The 20895-nt window shown below is 31.1% G+C and overlaps 1 long non-coding RNA gene and 1 pseudogene across 1 annotated transcript; both read left to right on the top strand.

Moving 5' to 3' along the window:
* The first annotated feature begins 800 nt into the window (after positions 1-800).
* On the top strand, positions 801-9458 carry LOC126707171 (probable zinc transporter 10; annotated as a pseudogene).
* Positions 3226-5576, top strand: LOC126707172 (uncharacterized). The gene is made up of 3 exons (XR_007648850.1): positions 3226-3542; positions 4503-4565; positions 4841-5576. It is a non-coding gene; the product is annotated as an uncharacterized LOC126707172 (long non-coding RNA).
* Positions 9459-20895: the final 11437 nt, after the last annotated feature.

The following is a 20895-nucleotide window of genomic DNA, read 5'->3' on the forward strand; positions in this document are numbered from 1 at the left end:
CAGATAATAACTCAAGCTTAATTTCCTTTTGAAAGAGGCAAAAGCCACTTTCGATGGTTAACTTAGAATCTTTTTAGTAAGACCTAAAATCTCGAAGGATTCAAGATTGATAAGATTTCGATGGTTAGTTTTCATGTCAAGTGGGTGCAAGAATAAAATCAAAACGTTTTCAAAATATAATAGTCTACCCTTTTTTATTGAGATTTATGGTTTCTTTATCACCTTATTGTGACCTGTCAAAAAGTAGTTAATATTTTCTCAGATATCAACTCAAGTTTAATTTCAAAAAAGTTAAGATTTTCTCAGATAATAACTCAAGCTTAATTTCCTTTTGAAAGAGTCAAAAGCCACTTTATGGTGATTTTTTTCTTTCTTTTAATCTAAAGGTGAATATGACACCATTAACGATCTCATCCCTATAAATTTTCAATTCTGACGCACTAGTTTACATCACCATTACATTTAAGAACATCAAAACAATCATGTTATTAATTTATAATTGAACCATAGATAAATTCGTAACACCCATAATATTCTAGTATTATATGGATAAATTTAGTTTTTTTATATATATTTATTAAGAAGAATAATAATAACTTTATATATATTAAGAAGCTCCGTGAAATGCTAAATAGCTAAGCCCAAGAGACCAATCTTGCAGGACAGAGTGAATGGCCATTTCACTTCTCAAGCTCATCTCCATCGCTCCATGAAATGCTAAATAGCTAAGCCCAAGAGACCAATCTTGCAGGATAGAGTCAATGGCCATTTCACTTTCCAAGCTCATCTCCATCTTCATGATGATACCACAAGCTCTTTCAGAGTCCGACCAATGCAATATAGAATCCAAGTCTTGCATTACCCCTCAAGAACATAGCCATTGTGTCCATCTTAGTAACTAGTATGATTGGCGTGAGCTTAATTACCTAGTGTTACACGTTCAGTCCAAGCCTTACAGCCCGATCAAGATCTATTTATTATCGTTAAGTCTTTCGCCGGTGGCATTATACTCGCAACCGGGTTCATGCACATTGTTGGGAATATAAACACCTTGAAGAACTTCATTGAGTAATTAATATAACATATAGAGACACACTTTAACTCAAAAGGCCTAAGCCCAATGGGTATGTGCTCAATTATGTTATATTAATACTTTATTCAATGTGGGATTTCACTCACACGTATAACCCAACAATCTTCCCCTCACGTGTGAGTCTCTGCTTCTCTGTGGGCTTCAAGACCTCTCTATGGGCCATGAACAAGTCCTACTCACTCCCTCTTGCTTAATGGGCTTTTCACTTCATCAATGCATCATCCATGAGTCTCTCGTACGCCATATATCCATGGAAACCATGTGTCAACCCACACGCACATCCATGGGAACCCCGCACGACCATGTCCATGGGAACCTTGCATCACACTATTATTTTGCACCATTAGCAATATTCATTTGTTGGGCTATTTTTTTTTTTTCTCCAAGATCTTTGTGTCTGGGCTGTTTAGGCTTTTTCTTTCCCCGCTAGGTAGGAACCATGAACAACTCACCACCTTTGCTGCACACCACCATAGGCTCTGATACCACTTGTTGGGAATATAAACACCTTGAGGAGCTTCCTTGAGTAATTAATATAACATATAGAGACACACGTTTTGCCTGACTCTTTTGATATGTTGAGGTCTAATTGCCTTAAACACAACCCATGACACAACTTCCCCTTTTCAGGCTTTGTGGCTATGCTGTCTGCAATAGTAACACTAATGGTGGATTCCATGGCCACTAGTATCTATAGCCGGAATTATTGTAATGCCGGATTTATCACTGCAGATAAAGATAGTAGTGGTAGTAGTGTGAATGAAGGAGAGCAAGTAATTGCAGTGGCGAGCATGGGGCATTTGCATTCTCACCATCAAGTAGTTATAAAGGTAGGGATAAGTACCGGAGGCTCACAACTTTTACGTTATCATGTGGTAGCCATGGTAAGAATATATTTAGGTTCCTTTAAATTAATTGTTCTCATCACCACGCATACTTGACACAAAAATTACTTCACAAGCAGGGGCAGAGCTAGGGGGGTCGAGAGGAGGCAACTGCCCCCCTACCTCCACCTAAAAGACCTTATAGTTGCTAATATTCAGTAACCATAAAAGCTCTACCCCCCTCTCTCATGGTAAAATACAAAAAATATTTCTCTATTTCTCTATTTATTTATAAAAATTTCCTGACACCAAAAAAAAATGGAAAAAAAGATTTCCTAACACTGTAAAATACAACACTGGAGTTAAAAGCTGTGTTTTATCTTTTCCACGCTATTCATGAAATCATTTCTTCTTTTTTCCTTTTTTGTGAAATCTAGTCACCTGTTTAGAAAAGAAAAAAGTCACGGCACTTTTAGTGTTGATCCTTTTTCATTCTTTCACGCCTTTTTTTAATTTTATATAGTCACAACATTTCAATTGATGGGTCTTATATTTTTTACAAAAATTAGTATTATTATTATCTATATATATATATATATATATATAAAACCGAAGCCTTTGAAGCTCCTACAGTTTTCCACGTCAGCGCAATACTTATTAAAAAAAAAAAACATAAACACAAAAAAAAAAAAACTTTTATGAAACCAAAAAAAAAAAAAAAACATAAATGCAAAAAATACCTTTTCCAAAACACGATAAAAAAAAAAACTTTTCTGAAACCAAAAAAAAAAAAAAAAAAACATAAATGCAAAAAATACCTTTTCCAAAACACGATAAATACAAAACAAACGAATTTTTTTTCTAAATAACAATAAATATTAAAAAATTTAATTAATTGTCACGTTTCAAAATAATATTGAAAACTAGCATCTCGAGTGTCTAAAACTCGAGTTCCAAGATAAAAATTGAGTTTTTAAGTCTCGATTTGTATGTGGATTAGTTTAAAGTGGAAAAAAATTAAGCTGAAAATCGAGTTTTAAAGACTTGATTTCCATAAATTGAATAAAAACGCTGCTATAGGTCTCCATAAATCTGTACTTAAGAAAAAACATTTTCAGGAAAACGCCGCTATAGGGCTTTAAAACGTCACTGAAAGGCTTAAAAACGCCACTATAGGTGAAATTTTTTTCGCATGAAACTCGAGTTTTAAAGACTCGAGATGCTACTTTCCCTTATTGTTTCAAACGTTGCCTAACTAACTATATACAATTCTTTTGCATTGCTGTTTTGCACATTACCTCCAAAACAAACCTCCTTCCTCCAAAACGCAGACCCCTGCCATCTCCTTCTTCCTCCAAAACAAAGACCCCTGCCGTTCCTTTCTCTTCTCTATTTCTAGCCTCTTCTTCCCCAAAACCCAACACTGAAAATCAATCTTGCCAAGAAGTCATGCCCACACTGTCAGGTCCAAAATAGAAAGAAGGCATCACCGATCTTTCCACGATGCTACTCACAAGGACCGATCTCTACCTTTGAGCACTGACGACAGCCATCAAAACTGGGCATTATACTCCGGCTGAATTTATTCAGCCCATTGTATATTTCAATTATGTCAGTTGGCAAAGGTAACCAAAATTGATTAGGAATTCATAACCCTATATCCTATTTTGATTAGGAATCCATAACCCTAACCAAATTCGATTAGGAATCCATAACCCTATATTATATTATAAATAATATTTTTTTAGGGATTATTTGTTACAATGCAACTCACGGCTGAAATTTTTTTGCTTGCTTTATAATTCTGAATTTTTATTGCTCTCTTTATAATTCTGATTTTCTATTCAGTTTAAGGTAACCAAAATTGATTAGGAATTCATAACCCTATATTGTATTTTGATTAGGAATCCATAACCCTAACCAAATTCAATTAGCAATCCATAACCCTATATTATATTATAAATAATATTTTTTTAGGAATTATTTATTACAATGCAACTCACGGCTGAAATTTTTTTTGCTTGCTTTATAATTCAGATTTTCTATTCAGTTTAAGGTAACCAAAATTGACTAGGAATTCATAACCCTATATTGTATTTTGATTAGGAATCCATAATTCTAACCAAATTCGATTAGGAATCCATAACCCTATATTATATTATAAATAATATTTTTTTAGGGATTATTTGTTACAACGCAACTCACAGCTGAAATTTTTTTTGCTTGCTTTATAATTCTAAATTTTTATTGCTCTCTTTATAATTCTGATTTTCTATTCAGTTTTTTTGGATTTAATTTTGTGAATTTTCAGCCCATTGTATATTTCAATTATGTCGGTTGGCATTGTAAACATAAGTTAGTTTTGTACATTATGAAACAGTAAACAAGTTTAATGGGTAATATAATCTTTCGATTTGTTGGGGCTACTGCTATTTTGCATTTTGTGGCGATTTTATTTCTGTTTTGAAAGTTTTTTGACAGTCACATACATGTTATAGGGACAGTTTGTCACAAAGCTATTCAATTGCTTGATTATTATCAGGTTTGATTGTAAAGAAATTAAAATTGGGTTTTTTGCATTTTAGGGAGGCATTATTCATCAAGATTCTGCAGGCCATAAGGATACAATTGGACCCTGTGATGTGCAGGTAAAGACATATTTTGAGTATGTTGGAAAAAATTGTTGTGTTTTAAGGTCTTTTATGAGAAACAATGATGGATTTTTTTTTTTTTGGTTTGATCTATATTGAGTTTCCCCCTTTTTACAGTCTAATTAAATATTTGGGTTTGTTTTAGTTTCACTATTAATAAAATATTTGGATCTGTTTTAGTTTCACTATTAATGTTCTAGGATATCACAGAAAGTTCAATTTTGTTGTTTTTATTTTTGTTCTGACATGTGTTAATTGATATTAAAAAAAAGAAAAAGAAAAAAAGAAGAGATTGTTGGCCAATAAATGAGGAAGAGCAGGGCAAAGGGAAGATGGGGCATTGCAAAGCCAATACTCACTTTGATTGGTAATCTGGTACCTTCTTTGTTTACTGCATAATTATATTTTTTTAGAATTTGTTATTCTTATTCCATTGATGTTGTGAGCTGTAGATGGTTCTCTTAAAAAAGAACCACTATAGGCATGAGAATTACAATTTTCATAATGATTTATGCATTAGTTAGAGATAATAAGTGCTCAGGTATAATATTTCCATCATTTGTGAACAAATCCTTGGAAGTTAAGAGTTCAGTACCACTGACATCTACATTCTTTAAATGCTTTAGATATTTAAGCATGCGCAACTAAAGATAAATGAGCTATGTAGTAGGAGAATTGTACATATTTTTAATTACTCTAAGTCACTTTTACCCAAGTCAACAAAACTTTGAGTTGAATAGCTGACTGAATTCAAATATAAGAATCATGAGTGTAAGCTGTTATGTCCTTCACAAATCTGTTAAGAAAATTATTGGACTAGCCTTGGCCCTAATGTAGCACAAAATGCTACAGTAAATGCTGTTAACCCAACCAATTATGACCAAATGAAACAATTAACATCATAGCATTATGTATTTTAAGTTGAAATTATTTTGTATTTCAAAGTTGTTTCTATGTTAAACTACTTCCAAAATGTCCTGATTTTCTATACTTATGCATTCAGACTGCATGCTAGAAGAATTGTGGTTTGGATCTGTATCTAATTAAAGATAAATTGGTTCTTTTCTTTTGTCTTTTCTTTGAATTTTTCGGTATCTAATTAGACTGTATGTGCAATTTCTTGGGGTTTGTAACATCCTTTGAAAGTCTCTCTATCTAGAACAACATCAAATTCATTTGACTAAGGCAAATAAAATTTGAGCTAACGTTTTTTCTTTTCATGTCTTCCTCATTAGACGCATCTATTATGCCTTTTTAGTTGCCCATGAATTGGAATCATTCATGTTTTGTATAATACTACATTAATAAATCCAACATCTTGGATGATGCTTTAGAATTTGAAGTTGTCATTGTAGTGGATAGAACGACTCATTTGTACAAAGTTATGAAATGTCACTCCTTCAATTGTTCGTTGAAGTTAGTTGTCTAAGCCTTTTGTTGTAAAATTAGTAGTACATTTAGCATTTTCTTTATTTTCGTACGCTTTCGAGCTTTGATTGGAAATTTGTGCTAATGAAGTTCCTTATCAATTTCTATTGTATTTGGTCTATGTTTGTTTTTTAATATATTTTGCTGATAAAGTTTTAAATTTTTTTTCACATCGTTTGTAGTCATATTTGATTTTCTTTAGTTGTGAAAAGTTTTTGAATTAAAAGTTTCTAGCATGTGTTGGATAGAATTCATGATAAATGTAATGTTTAATGAAAGTCACAAATAGGTTCTTGCATTGATGTTCAATATTTTCAAAACATATTGGATCATCGTCCCTAAGCCATCCATATTGCTTGCTTTTTGATTCATTATGATTATTCCTATTTTTTTTTTTTTTGAAATAAATGGTATCTTTCATAATTGCTTTGTCTCCTGAGTATAAGTAGTTCATGGATTTATGCAAAGTATTCTTCCTATTGTTTCACATGAGTGGTAAAGTGAGGGAAGTGCATACTAATTGCAAGCCTCCATTAATAGTAGAAAATTTATATTGATTCTTTTTATTTCCTTCTAAATGAATTATTTTTTAGGTATGAATTCTCTTATTTTGTAGATAATATTTTCAAGTGGAGATTAGAAGTTGTACACTGGAGATTTGTTTTGTCTTTGTGTATAGAGACCTTGGGAATTTCAAAATATTTATGTGAAAGCTATTTTGGTAGTTGTATCTTTATTTACTTATGCTTGAATAGTAGTTTTTAAAGTTTTTGAGAGAGGGAGTGTTTATAAGTTATTTGTATGAATTTAGTTATAAAATTATCACTAAAAATAGTTAAATCATTAAATTATTATCCCTAAAGTTTGTTACGAGTTTCTTCCTTTATATTGTGCTCATGTAGAATATGAGTGTCATCTACTTTTCTAGATTACAAAGTATAAGGAATATATTTTTTAAATAAGTCAAAAGATGAATAAACAAAAAATATTAAATGGAATATTTTCCTAAGCATTCATTTATTATTATTATTTTTTGTTCATCTAGATATTTTGCAATAATTGATATACAATTGTTTAGTTTCCTTTAATGTTTGATTACATTTCAAATAAAATTATACTTTATGTTTTGAGCCATAGTAAATAGAGGTGAATTCTTATTTGTTTCAAGTGATTATTTCTCTAAGCAAAGTAAATATATATGTTTTTTAAAAACTATCCCGTGCATCGCACGGGTTAGCGACTAGTTATTATTATTATTATAAACCTTCCTAATGTCCTTGTATGGTAATAATAAAGCCTCCAATGTCTTTGTTTTTCTCCTTTATCTCTTGACATTTCAGTTTCAAAATCTAGATTTTTGTTATAAACCAAAATTTTAAAGCAATCATATTTATTAACACATCAAATTTTGTAACTTTTATATGTAGTATTACTTGTAGTACTTTTAGCATTTTTTCTAATTTTAAATACTTTGAAAATAAATTTTTAAAAACAATATATGTCCTGCAATGTGTATACAATACAACTTTGCACATATATTGCTATACTCTTTATGCTTTTAAATTGATTTATTTCTCTCAATTTCTTTAAGGAATCATGTTAGATGTCTAAGCTTAATATATTAGACCAATCTCTTACTTTGATTGTTAAAAACTATGAATTGGTTATTTTTGTTTCTGTATTTTGATGATATGAAATATATACTTGTAGTTAATTTAAACTATAGAAAATTGTAAGCGTAAAAATAAGTCTGGATAAAATTTTAATTGAACCTAGGTAAATTTTGTATGACAATTACATTTGTCTATTTATTTTGTTATTAGTATGATTAATATTTTTTAAGGTTTTTTTTTTAATATTTCATTTTAATCTTGCCCCCCCCCCCCCTTAAGTGAAATTTTGGCTCTGTCACTGTTCACAAGTATAAGTGCTTATGAGGTGTAAGGGTAAGAGTTGAGATTCAAGTTTATAAGAGGGTATTTCAAATACATATATAACAAAATTTTATGAAGCGGATAGAAGAAAAAAGGCATTCGATTAACATAAAATTTAACATGTATATTAAAACAAAATTAGTAAAACATATAATTCACCTAAAAGATTTTTAAAATATTGATACAATAAAAATTAATAAAATTTGTAACAAAATATATCCCTATATTTTATGCATATATAAGATTGAATTAAAACTCGACTTTAGCATTTTCTTTTCTTAAAAAAAAAAAAAAAAAAAAAATCCATTTAACATATGCAATGTCGAAAGGATTTTTTCTTTAAAATATGCCGGAGGTGGAAGACTTTCTACTTTATTATTACAAGCAAGCAGCTGGTATGTGTGTTTAGATACCTTACCAGTTACCATTTTGAATACAAAACACTAAAAAAAAAGGCACCACAGATCCCCTCTCGACTCTCGATACAATTTACATAAACCTGTAGATTTCTTCAAAAGAATATGTTTTTATTATAAAATGAAATGCAGGTATTAGAACTGGGAATTGTTGTTCATTCAGTTGTGATAGGGCTTTCATTAGGTGCCTCAAACAACACTAGTACAATAAAAGGTCTTGTGGCTGCACTTTGCTTCCATCAAATAATGTTTGAAGGGATGAGTCTTGGTGGTCGCATTCTCCAGGTCCTTTAAAATTCTAAGCTGTCTATCTTATTCCTTAATTTCATATACTTGACTTATAAAATACCACTTTCACTCAAACAATTCTCTTTACATTAATTGTTCTTATACAGGCAGAATACAAGCTATTAAAGAAGGCAATTATGGTGTTCTTCTTCTCAGTGACAACCCCATTTGGAGTTGCCATAGGGATTGCGTTGTCAAAAACGTACAAAGAAAATAGCACTAGTGCTTTGATCACCGTTGGACTACTTAATGCATCATCAGCGGGCCTTTTGATCTACATGGCTCTGGTTGATCTTCTTTCTGCAGATTTTATGGCTCCAAAGTTGCAAGCTAGCATTAAGCTCCAGATTAAATGTTTTGTGGCTGTTCTTTTGGAGAAATTATAAGATCCACATGGTGGATAAGTGATGTGGTCTACCATTCCACTAAAAAATTTCCACCTATTTAAAATTGTTAGTTAGAAAATTTTTTTAAACAAAAATTAATTACTAACTCAGCAATTTTAAACAAGTAGAAGTTTTTTTGTGGAATGGTGGACAAGTGATGTGGTCCACCAGAGAACCCTATAATTTCTCGTTCTTTTGGGTGCTGGTGGAGAAATTATAACATGCTCATGGTGGACCATGTCATTTGTTCACCATTCCAGTAAAAAACTCACACCTATTTAAAATTGCTGAGTCAGTATTTAGTTTTTATTTAAAACTTCACAATTTTAAACAAGTGGAAGTTTTTTACTGGAATGGTGGACCACATCATTTGTCCACCATTAGTACCTTATAATTTCTCGTGCTGATGGCATGTCTTTGATAGCAAAATGGGCATGAGATAATTAATTATATATGGATAAAATAATGTTGAGAAAATCTATGTAACAAATTGAAAGATACATATGTGTTCAATAAAATGTGTAAAGACAATAGTTATCTGATATAATTTGCAAATCCAATCCAATCTGATTTGGGACTCATTATTTATAGAGTTATATAACTATACAAATTCAAATACAAAGGAAGTTCAAAATATACATAACTCTATCATATCCTATCTTATCATATCTCAATCTAAAACTCTGTTGCAATTCAAACCAAGAACTTAAATATCTGTTTAAAGCTGCTACACAGATTTGATTCAAATTTGAATTTATGCAACTACATCACAGCTACACAGCACCATTATTTTGAGCTGGCAACCTTATCATTAACAAAATGTATTATATTTTGCTTATTTTTTGATGAGTAACTCTTGTGTCACCACAATTTCCACTATTTTTGCCACAACTTGCCTAAATAGCTAGTTGTAAATGATGGAAATAAAATGATGGGTCCATGTGAGTCCATGATTCTACTATTCATGAGGTGTCATATGGCAAAGTTGTAGCAAAGTTGTGAAATTAGTTGTGCTACCAGACTTACTTTTTTTTTATCCTAAAATCAACCACAATTAATAACATCATGATCAATTATCTGAGTGTGCTATACAATGACATTTTCTTCAATTATAGAATTTGATAGTTACTATAGGGAAGAAAGAATTTGAACTTTGAATGTTTTTATTGAAAAGACTAGAAAGTTTCAATAGACTGCAAAACTCTTGGTAATACAATCAATAACTTGTATTAAGGATTGACATTCTTAATTATGACCCCCAACATTTGTTAAATCATGGATCTAATCAATATCAAATGGTTAGATGGTTTCAAATCAACTTCTAACCTAAGCATTAGTGAGTTAGGAGAAAAAAAAAAAAAAAAAAAAAAAAAAAAAAAAAAAAAAAAAAAAAAAAAAAAACCAATTTTCTCTCTTTTCGCTCCTACCAAATAAGTGGAAATAGTCTTTTATCTATTTTCTCCAGTCTTTTCCATCATTTCTAAAACCACTCCTACCAAACACTCTTAATAAAGATGATTTCATATTCATGTATGTATGATAGAAATGTAAAAAATACTCAAATAAGAGAAAATAATGAGATTAACCCCAGAGAGAGAGAGAAAGAGAGAGTTGCAATGGGATTTATAAAGTTGTTGCACGTGTGACTTATAAGTTATAAGGTTTTCTTTCCATTCTTTTATATAATTATTGAATTATTAATTAGTCCAAATTCTACAAATAGATCAGTAAATTATAATGGCTGAGATTTTTGAAATATTAATTGAAATCAGTTAAGCAACTTACCTTCTATTTTTAACAATTAGTTGTGAATGTGTGAGCCAAAACCAAAAGGCAGATTTTTTTTTTTTTTTTTTTTTTTTTTTTTTTTACAAATTTTACTATCTCATTTGTAAGAGAGGTTTTCATCATTTTTTTTTAATAAAAATTTTAATTGTTGAGGAAAAGAGATTTGAACCATAGACGTCTTTGTTGAAAACACTAAAATGTGTGAGTTGAGTTACAAAGTTTTTAGCGGATCCTTCACCAATTGAATGACTTGAATTGTGGGGGTTAAAAACTACTATTTTATGTTATATATGGTCCTATAATCCTATCGATCTTGATATTGGTTATCATAGCATAGATTATTCATACCAACCGATTAAAAACTGCAAGTTCATTCTAAACGCTGAAGTTTATAAATAAATATAATAATAAAAATTCACAGTAATCCAATTATTTTCAAACGTAACTCATTTGCGAGTAATCTATATATATAATAATAGGTGAAGCAGAGAGAAAATCCAATTAGATTTCAATTGGATTCTCAATTTTGCGCCACTTGTCCTAACCAAAACTCAAAAAAAAAAATTAAATTAGATTTTAAATTTGACTTCAATTTTGTGTCATGTATCTTATCTAAATTTTCTAATTTTTGTGCCCAAATAAATAATACATTAACATTTAACACGGAAGCCAATAAAACCACAATAATAATGCTCATTGGCCTAAGCAAAAACATCTTACCTGCACACTTTCATGAAGATTATAAATTGGACTCCAATTTTGTGTCATGTATCTTATCTAAATTTTCTAATTTTTGTGCCCAAATAAATGATGCATTAACATTTAACACGGAAGCCAAGAAAACCACAATAATAATATTCATTGGCCTAAGCAAGAACATCTCACCTGCACACTTTTATGGGTGATCTCAATAGAGTTTGGAGCTCTTCTAATCCCACAACCAGAACCAAGGAGTCCAACGAGAAAGACTATAAAAGTAAAACATCATCTCCTCCTAATTCCATATCTTCATCCCATGTCTCCTCCTCTCTCAACCTCTACCAACTAGATCCACACACTGCCCTCTCCTCCTCCTTACGGATTTTTTAGAGCAAGGCCGGGTTCAAACACAATGTTCAATCCCACTCTTCCTTGCTTCACACTTTCATACATTAGCGCTTCATTGGCGCCTCCAAGAAGATTCCAAGCTCAATGATTAGTTCTTATTTTTTAGTAGTTTTTACTGTGTCTGGATTAAGATTTTGTTAATTTGTTAAAAGTGACAAAAATATAATCATATATATTATATTAAGTTGAAGTTCAATTTTAGAATTCAAATTGAATCAAATTAATTTCTAATTGTAATTTAATTTTGTGCTATGTGTCCAATTTGATTTTTAAATGTTGGTGTTAAGTTACTTCCATTCATAATGCTCAATGTGGAAATTGAATCTACTAAGATAAACATCTTATCATCACAATTGTTAATATTTCCGTGCGTAAGCACGGACTACATGCTAGTAAATACTAATAGTAATCTAAAAAGTGAGCAATCTTTGAAATACTACTCCAATACTAAACATGAAGTAACCCACAAACAACCATTATCAATTGTGAAAAGCCCGAAGACTTGTCGCCCAGAAACATTACTTAATTTAGAATGTGCTTGGCCCAATTCCATGTCCATTGTCTACTGTTACTTTCTTCGTTTCATCTTATTTCACTCCATTGGTTGTTTTCCCTTGTTTCAACTTTCAAGTCGGCTTTTTTTCTTTTTCTTTTTCTTTTTTAAATTCATTGTTGCAACAAAGGGAGAGGAAAGATTTGACAAATCCTTATTCTTTTTACCACTGGGTTACTCGGTGCTTAGCTTACTAAAAACACATTGAACCTACAAGCTACAACTAAATTAATAAACAAAAGTAATCACTTCAAATCTCTATCCTTTAACCCTTCCTTCTCTAGTAAGATTTTTTATTAGACGGAAAAAGATTTTTTTTTGGCAAAATACCCAAAAAAAATCCATATTATTGAATATAATTGATACTAGAGCATTTTTAGAAACGCAATCAAACACCAAAACACAAATTTTTTTTCTCAAAATGTTTTTGGCAGAAAATATTTTACGATCTGAAATCATTTCATGTTGAAACAAATGCAACCTTGATAAAAATCCAAATGATATGAACCACAATGCTTACTACTAAGAGTTGAGGAATTTATTAATCAGTTTTGAAATTTAGGGAAAATCTTGCATCTGTATCATAGTTAATTAGGGGAAAGTGTATCTCATATACAATAATATTATACAAATTTGTTATTACACGTCCTTGCAACCAAGTTCCATCTCCTTGTTCTTAATCTATTTTCTCTTTATTTTATTTTGACTAAATTATAAATCACACCATTTAACTTTGACATGTTTTTAATTCAGACATTCGAGTTTGATTTATTTTTCCCTATTAAGTCTTTTAACAATTTCAATTTAATACTTCTATTTAGTTCCACCCAAATCTTGCCTTTTGTTTTAGTATTTTGTTCACTTAATGTTGTGGATTTTTTTAGTGTTTCTAATGGAGACACATCTAGGAATTTAAATCCTTCCCACCACATGCTATCGAATTATCAAAAATAAAAAATAAAACGTTGTGCATTGAATATAATAAATGAATTAAAGAGCTACTTTCTCAAAAAAAAAAAAAAATAATTAAAGGACTACATAGAAAATGAATAGAAGTTAAAAATTGAAATAAGAAAAAAAAAAATATATATATATATATATATATATATTCACACACACATATCTAAAACTCAAAAACTAATTAAAAAACATATTAAAGTTAGATAGTGTAATTTGTAATTTAACATTATATATTTTTTTCTTTTCCTTTCAGTTTTTCATGTATCCTTTTTAACAAACGTACAGTACATCTTATTTTTCAAAGTTAGATGTTTCATGTTTTCAATTTATTAAATGTCTTTTACTTATTTGTATATTAATAATTCTTTTTTTTTTTTTTTTTTGAGAAACTTATATTAATAATTTTTAACCAATTACCACTATGCACCTTTGATGCGGTGGTCACTCCACAAATATAAATACTTGTAAGGTGTGAGGGGGTAAGAGCGGGATTCAAGTTTCCAGGAAGGAGCTTTACATATATATACACTTAAATTATTCTAGAGTAGAAATTCTATCTTATATCAAAAAAATTAAAAAAAAAAAAAATCTTAACCAACTTTTGCTCAGCATTTTACTTGAAGGAGAAAAGGAGATTTAAACAATAAACATATAATAACTTTATAAAAAAGATGTCATTTCCATTATCGCTTCGACACCTACCTATCTACTTTCTTAAATGTAATGTAATGAAACATTACCAATGTTTTTTGTTGCCCAGTCAATTTTTGATGGCAATCAATCATTAGTGTCCTGATGATTCAATTCATGAAAATCATAGGATTCCTGTCTTCATCACTATTTATATATCCTGGTTTCATATTCCAATTAACCACGTTACCTACCATACCCACCCAACCAAAAGATGTGATTTAAACAATTAATTTCTATTGATAATGGGAATGGGAATGGCATTGGTAGGTTGCACAAGAAAGTGACTTGAATCCAAAAGATGCATCAGCATCAGCCCAATTCTGCTTTAATAATTTAGGTTGATCATTCAGTAGAAGTAACAAATACCAATCCCATGCTATATTGTTATGATCTAGACCACAGAGGTTCACTGGTTAAATTGTTGACTCTCAATATTTCTTTCTTTTGCTGAATGGAAATTTTTTATTAAAGACAGAACATAGCACATTACAAAGCAGCCTGAGTAATCTCCTTCAAGATTAACCTTAGGTTTGGATGGAGGCTAACCATTTCATCTCTTTCCATAATCCATCTCCCAACATTTCAAACATATATACCCTAGAAGTTAACAAAACTTGGAAGGCTAAAATCCCAGAAGTAGTTAACTTTTTATTCAAAGGTAATTGTGGTATTGTATATATTCTCAATTTCTATGAGTAATTAATACATAATTTAGAGATAAAAAACAATTTGGCCAAACAAACGAGGGTTAGAGACAATTAAAAAAGTGTGTACTAAAGAAGGCCTTATTTGGTTCGTGTGTTTAAACAACAGTTTTTAGTTTTTTTGGAAATACATATGGATGAAAAAATATGTGAAAATACGTATAATATTGTTTAAAAACTAAAAACATATGTTTAAACTTGCATACCAAATAGGGCCAACTTTTCCAAAAATTAAAAATAAAAGAAAAATATTGACAGACCTTCCAACAAAAACACAGAATATTTTGGGTTGAAATTAATTTATATTGAATAGCACTTGGAAACATAATTTTGACGTCTTTGGCTGTGTGTGCTCTTATTTCATACTCAATAAACATCGATAATTATTAAGTATTCTTAAAATACCATTAATTGTGATATTTTAAGTCAATAAAAAGAAAGCATTAAAAACAAAAACAAAGAAATGACATAAGCTCATTACTGAAAGGGGAGAAACATAAGTAGGTACTTTTTTTTTTTGCTTGCATTAACATAAACATGCATGTTATATGGATCTGTTGCACAAGGGAATATTGTTTGGTTTCTCGTTGGCGTTACTATAGAATAGACTTCCTGATTATGACACATACATATTTATAGTGGCAATTTGTAAGACATGGAAATGTCATTAAAAGGTAGATTTTGAGTGCAAGACATATATTTTTTTTTATGAAAGTGCAAGATATATATATACACATACAAAAAAGTAAACGATTAAATTAACGTGGAATTATCTTTTTTTTTTGCTGAATGATTAAATTAACGTGGAATTGCTCTTGTATTGATAGTCCAGACTCCAAAACATCCAAATTGGTGGGACATAAGAGACAAGACAAAAACCTCTAGTGTTCACACTGCTAAAAGAATATAGAAATGAGATATCAATATATTGTTTTTTTTTTATAAAAATAAAATAAAATAAAATAGAAGGAGACAGTGGGCAATCATTATTGTCTTATTTTCCGACCTCATTGTCAGTGAGATAACTTTTTATTAAAATAAAATAAAAATAAAAAGAAGGAAATGTTAATGGCGTTGAAAAGTAAAAACAAATATTTTCCTCCAATTAGACAGACAATGATGAAAGACCCATGTGATTGTGCAGCATAGCATTGGTTCTCTTTTAAAACCAAGCTCTCTTTTAAAACATTATTATTTTGATTTTAACGCCTTTTTTTTTTTTTTTTTTTTCCTCCAATCGAAGTTTTTTCTTGGTGATTGAGGGAATAACTTGGAAGGGGCGTAGTCGTTTACTATACATTTAATATTTCAACCCTATATGCTTGTTGTACTGTACTGGCTTTCAAACCGGTTCAACCTCTACCGTTCAAGACTAAGTACATATCCTATATTTATAATTCCATATGGATTTTTTTTTTTTTAAAAATAGCATAGAATTTAATATCCTCTTAATGATCAAAGCTCATTCCATGAATGGGATGCAATTTTTACACACACATCAATATATATATATAAGATAGAGATTTCACGTGGAAAAACATGAGATTCTGTCAAATGACACATTTTATGCAAAGATAATTAAAATATTCTCAAGTGTCACATAAGAGATAAGAGCAATTTCAATATTGACTTTCTGTTTCATTTAGTTCAATGTTTCAAGACTTTTCATCTCTTACACTTCTATTTCTTTATATATAACTACCTACAGCCTTTCATGTCATTTCATGTCAAATACACACAAACAAAAAACGATGTCATTTACTTTCAATCTTTCAACGACACCTACCTAGCTCTAACATTGTTGTTTCATCTAATCCTAACTCGTATGAGTTGGCTACAACCAAGGAAATGGGGATTGTATTTTATATTGAGTGACAACGGCAAATACGATTTTGATGTTAAGGATACTGCGAATTTGTGGGTTCTGTAAATGAAGTGATTGACTGTAGATGTTTAGGACGTGTATTTTGTTTTAGAATTACGGAGAAAAAAAAAGGACACATTCCATATCAATTTTTATTTTATAATATTCCTCTAAAGTTTTTTTTTTTCTCATTATTTCAGTTAAATAATTATAATGGATATGTGTGTTTAATTTATAATTGTCGCTTTTTATGATGAACTTATTACTAATAAAGTTCTATAACAATTATACTATAATACTTATACAAAACTCCAAATCATCTTACATAAAACATTACAACATTATCCATGCATCGCAGAGATAGCTTATTAGCATATATTAATCAAAAGATGAGGAGGAGGGTCTTGGACCATCTCTATCTATGGAGTCAAAAACCTAAACTAGAACAGATGGAATAGATAAAGCTCCATCCCAATTACAATGTGCGCCCAAACAAGCAAGGCTATGGGCTAAATAATTCAAGTTTCTGTTTACAAAACAAAAATCCTAGCATGAAACAAATTTTATAGCTAAAGAAACAAGCAACATAGCGGAGGAAAGAAAATATGGAGCAATGTTGGGAGGAGATTGTAAGTTGTCAATCACCGATTTAGAGTCTCCTTCGAACTAAACAAACTTAAGCTGGTAATGAACTATCAATTTCAAAGCTAAGAGGACAGCATTGACTTCACCAATGATTGGCTGAGAATGAGGCAATATGGAGGCTTGAGCTAAAATGATTTCACCAACATCATTTTTGCCGATCGCAATAGCTATGGAGAAAGGTCTAATGGTCACGTCAAAATTAATCTTTACCCACCCTAGTTGAGGAAGTTGCCACTGGTGAAGCTGGGAGAGATTTTAGTGCTTATTTATAGTGCAAATGAAGCTGCCAAGTGTTCATGATAGGCTCTACTTATATTCACAAGAGCCATCTATGAATCAAGAGTAAGACCTACAAAAATAGTTTGATTTTGAATCCACACAAAATATTATTAAAATGATAGTATTGATTATTTTGTGACCGATGAAAAATAACTTCAATAAGGCTAAAAACATTTTTGAAACATTCCATACTCAACAAACCAGAACAAAAAAAGAACTCTATCACTAATTACTTCTCTTTACCCACTTTTGATTGACTATTAATCGGTCGATGATGTGTGTGTCTATATGTGTGTGTATATATATATATATATTCCCAAATCATATCTTTTGCTTAAAGTAGTTGCTTTCTCCACATAAATTTTAAATTGTTCAACTCTTTAAGTAGTCTCATGAATACGGTGGCTAGTTGTTCACTTATGGAACATTTATAAAAACAGTCACAACAATTGCAATTGCAATTGAGTTATTCTTTTTATAGAAATATTACTTAAATTTTAGGCGCAATTGCACTTTTAGTCCCTACATTTTGAAGTTTTTCCATTTTAGTCCCTACATTTTATTTTTTCCACTTTTAGTCCCTAAAACCAATTTACGCTTTCCGTTTTAGTCCTTTCCGTCAGTCAACCAACGGAAATAACTGAGGTGGCAGCCGGAACAATTAAAATATTATAAAAAATGCCACATCACCCTGACAAATCAGCATATATATTTTAAAAATTAATTTATTAATTTTAATTAAATAAAAAAATTAAAAACATAATTAAAAATAATAAAATCAAACCTAAACCCAGAAAATCAAATCCAAGAACACAAATTCAGAATTAAAAACAATGAAATCAAATGCCTATGAACACAAGAACACAAACCCAGAAAATCAAACCCAAGAACATGAAATTTATACCTAAATAAAAAAAATTAAAAACAGATAGTTTAAAAAAGAAATTAAATTAAAAGAAAAATTTGAGCTCTGTGGTGTAGTGGTGTTGGTTTAAATCGTATAAAGACAAAAGAAAAATAGTCGGAAATAATCCCAACCAAGTGAAATCAAACCCATACCCCACTCACAACTACTCCACAATAAAGTAATAAACAACCCACAATGCTCCACCGCCGCAGTGATCCATGCCTCCACGCAAAGCCACCTCCTACTCTCCTATGTCGGTACCACCGCAAAACTAAGACTGAGCCTTTATCCATGGCAGACCCACCTCCTCCGCCTCAATATTAAATTTATACCCTGACAAATTTTGAGCTCTGTGGTGTAGTGGTGTTGGTTGAGGTAGATTGATTGAAGCACTGTGGTTGATGATGGGTTGATTTATGGTTCATGGGTTTTGATTTGGGGTGGTTTCCGATGGGTTTTGGGGTTAGAATTTAGTATGGGTTTTGATTTAGGAATGGATTTAGGGATGGGTTTTCCTTTTGGATTCAGATTTTGTGGGTTTCGTGCATGGTGGTGGTGGGGCTTGGCTTTTCTGGGTTTGTGTTCTTGTGTTCTTGGATTTGATTTTCTGGGTTTGATTTAATTTCTTGGATTTGATTTTCTGGGTTTTGATTTTCTGGGTTTGTGTTACACGTTGGGGCTGTGTCTTGTGTCGATGTGAAGGACGGTGGGGCTTGGCTTTTCTGGGTTTGTGTTCTTGTGTTCTTGGATTTGATTTTCTGGGTTTGATTTAATTTCTTGGATTTGATTTTCTGGGTTTTGATTTTCTGGGTTTGTGTTCTTGTGTTCATAGGCATTTGATTTTCTGGGTTTTGATTTAGGAATGGATTTGATTTTCTGGGTTTTCCTTTCGTGCATGGTGGTGGTGGTAGATTAATTTAAGTTCATGTTCTTCATGATAACTAGGAAGAACATAATCTATCCTCTTACTTTTAATTTAATTTCTTTTTTAAACTATCTGTTTTTAATTTTTTTTATTTAGGTATAAATTTCATGTTCTTGGGTTTGATTTTCTGGGTTTGTGTTCTTGTGTTCATAGGCATTTGATTTCATTGTTTTTAATTCTGAATTTGTGTTCTTGGATTTGATTTTCTGGGTTTAGGTTTGATTTTATTATTTTTAATTATGTTTTTAATTTTTTTATTTAATTAAAATTAATAAATTAATTTTTAAAATATATATGCTGATTTGTCAGGGTGATGTGGCATTTTTTATAATATTTTAATTGTTCCGGCTGCCACCTCAGTTATTTCCGTTGGTTGACTGACGGAAAGGACTAAAACGGAAAGCGTAAATTGGTTTTAGGGACTAAAAGTGGAAAAAATAAAATGTAGGGACTAAAATGGAAAAACTTCAAAATGTAGGGACTAAAAGTGCAATTGCGCCTAAATTTTATCAAATCAGGATGAAAAATCTTTGTGAAAGACTAGACTACAATACCATTTAGCTAATTTATAGACTCTAAGATTCACCTCACGATAAACCTAGCTTAAGGATAAAGAATCAAAATCAACAAATGCAAAGTTAACTGCCAATACAAAATTAAGCAATCTCCATGGAACTTGATAAATAGGAGCCCCTATAGAATCTATGCATATCTTGGAGTCGCTTTCGATTACAAAGTGAAAGGCATGCAACTTTAGTAGCAATATATGATGTGCTAAAATGGCCGTTTGGTACATATGTTTAAATACATGTTTTCAATTTTCAAACAACATTACACGTTGTAAGGACTCGATTTGTAACGGCCCCAGATTTGTTTATTGGGTTCGAACGTTAAAGGCTCAAATAATAAATTTGTAGAGAGTGGGCTAAAAGGCTAGGCCTTGGTTATTGGACAGTGGTTAGTCATGGTGTTCGAAATGATTGTACAGGGGTGAACTATGCTTGCCCAAGAAGATTTTTCTCCTCGGCACGGCCTGGGTGACTCTGGTTCTTAGCCCTGGCCCCCCATCCCCTTTTTATGGATTGCTTCCTTCTCCTTTTATACTAGCCTTTACCCTCCCTCCAACGTCCACGTGTAGGTCCAGCTTTCTAGGGCTGATACTTGTCCTATCAGCCCATACCCAAAGTGATTGGGGGTGGTTGTAAAAGTTGAAAAATATTGCTCTGTCAAGCGCAAAGTACTTAATTGCAATAATGGTAGTCTTTCCTTTGTCCCTTGTCGCCACACTGCTCAGGGGTCCTTTCCCCATTAATGCGAAGGTGTCTAGCTTTTCCTTGAACTGTTCCTATACCATACTCGCCCTTTTTTCTAGGAGCGCCTTGGGATGCCGAGAACAGAATCGTCCTCGGCTGTATCTTTAGGCCATTTGGACTTCCGTTGCATGTCCTCG

This window comes from Quercus robur, chromosome 11 (assembly GCF_932294415.1).
Source record: "Quercus robur chromosome 11, dhQueRobu3.1, whole genome shotgun sequence".
Lineage (NCBI taxonomy): Eukaryota > Viridiplantae > Streptophyta > Magnoliopsida > Fagales > Fagaceae > Quercus > Quercus robur.